This window comes from Chanos chanos, chromosome 15 (assembly GCF_902362185.1).
Source record: "Chanos chanos chromosome 15, fChaCha1.1, whole genome shotgun sequence".
Classification (NCBI taxonomy): domain Eukaryota; kingdom Metazoa; phylum Chordata; class Actinopteri; order Gonorynchiformes; family Chanidae; genus Chanos; species Chanos chanos.
The window spans coordinates 1,097,501-1,100,000 of NC_044509.1; the positions used below are offsets into that span (position 1 = coordinate 1,097,501).

The window sequence follows — 2,500 nt, forward strand, 5'->3', positions numbered from 1 at the left end:
GAAATTCTGAGCTCACAGCATACAAACATACAAGTCATGTTCTGTTGCACTAAATTTGACCACTGGAGGGCAATATTGACTGGAAGGGTCCCTTTCTCTCTCTCTCTCTCTCTCTCCCTCTCTCTGTCTGTCTGTCTCACCCTCTATCTGAAGCAATCTGGCCTACATAACAGCAGATACTGTGCTGCTGTGCAGATAAGTTTTCACACTCACAACAGATACAGTTTCACAGCCACACACACACTTATATTCTCTCTCTCTCTCTCCCTCACACACACACACACACACACACACACACACAAATGCTTTAATATTGTAAACTGTATCAGTCTTGCAATGGAAACATTTGTCAAAAATGAATGAGGAAGGGCTGGGGAGCAGATGGTAAAATAAATCTTTAAGTGTGTTTTTGAATGACCCACGGCGCTTTAAGGCCGTTTATGTGTACATTACAGGGCTCCATGCCTTCCCATTCATCATAATGTCTGACAGTGCTCTCAGTATGATCAAGAGCTGTCCAGACTCTGTCTCAATTTCCTTCCCTCCCTCTCTCTCCCCCTGTGTGTCTTTCACTCTTTCTTTTCCATTCCGTTCCTTTCTCTTCTCTTCTCTGCTCTTCTCTGCTCTTCTCTTCTCTTGTATTTTCTTCTCTTCCCCTCTATCCTCTTTCCTCGCCCTCTCTCTCTCCCTCTGGCTGTGTGCTGGGTTGTTGAATAATGAAACAGATGTCTTGCTGGATCAGGTTTATTTCAGAGAATATCCCTCTCTGAGCTGCCTGGAGCTAACCACACATTCACCATACAGTAACCACATTCACCACACTCTAACCATATTCACCACACACTCATCACAAACTAACCACACTCATCATACGCTAACCCCACTCACCACACACTAACCACATTTACCACACTCTAACCACATTTACCATACACTAACCACACTCATCACACACTAACCACACTCATCATACACTAACCACACTCATCAAACACTAACCACACTCATCACACACTAACCACACTCACCATACACTAACCACACTCATCACACACTAATCACACTCATCACACACTAACCACACTCATCACACACTAACCACACTCATCATACGCTAACCACACTCATCACACATTAACCACACTCACCATACACTAACCACACTCATCACACTCTAACCACACTCACCATACACTAACCACACTCATCACACACTAACCACACTCATCATACACTAACCACACTCATCACACACTAACCACACTCATCACACGCTAACCACACTCATCATACGCTAACCACACTCATCACACATTAACCACACTCATCACACACTAACCACATTCATCATACACTAACCACACTCACCACACACTAACCACACTCATCACACACTAACCACATTCATCATACACTAACCACATTCATCATACACTAACCACACTCACCACACACTAACCACACTCATCACACACTAACCACATTCATCATACACTAACCACACTCATCACACACTAACCACATTCATCATACACTAACCACACTCACCACACACTAACCACATTCACCATACACTAACCACATTCACCACACTCTAACCATATTCACCACACACTCATCACAAACTAACCACACTCATCATACGCTAACCCCACTCACCACACATTAACCACATTTACCACACTCTAACCACATTTACCACACACTAACCACATTTACCATACAATAACCACACTCATCACACACTAACCACACTCACCATACACTAACCACACTCATCACATACTAACCACATTCATCATACACTAACCACATTCACCATACACTAACCACATTCACCATACACTAACCACATTTACCACACTCTAACCATATTCACCACACACTCATCACAAACTAACCACACTCATCATACGCTAACCACACTCATCACACACTAACCACACTCACCATACACTAACCACACTCACCATACACTAACCACACTCATCACACACTAACCACATTCACCATACATTAACCACACTCATCACACACTAACCACACTCACCATACACTAACCACACTCATCACACACTAACCACACTCACCATACACTAACCACACTCATCACACACTAACCACATTCATCATACACTAACCACACTCATCACACACTAACCACATTCACCATACATTAACCACACTCATCACACACTATACAGCCACCACACACTCATCAAACACACAGCATATGTGTCCAAAAAGGGGTCTCAAAATTTGGGGCAGCTATTCAGACTCACACTCACTCTTCTCTGATAATCCAAAGGGAGTATGCTCTTTATATGTCAGTGTGGGGAACTCAGGGAGGAATCTTCCATTCTTTGGAAAAACTTTCATTCCTAATTTGTTCATATTTACTACACTAAGGAAATACATATTCTCTAGCCTCCCCCCCGACTCTGTCTCTCTCTCTCTCTCTCTGTCTCTCTCTCTCTCTCTCTGTCTCTCTCTCTCTCTC

General features: G+C 43.2%; 1 protein-coding gene across 3 annotated transcripts in view; it reads right to left on the reverse strand.

Moving 5' to 3' along the window:
• The window catches only part of LOC115828386 (serine/threonine-protein kinase PAK 3), a 24,805-nt gene that overhangs the window by 9,485 nt on the left and 12,820 nt on the right, over positions 1-2,500 (reverse strand). The window lies entirely within an intron of this gene.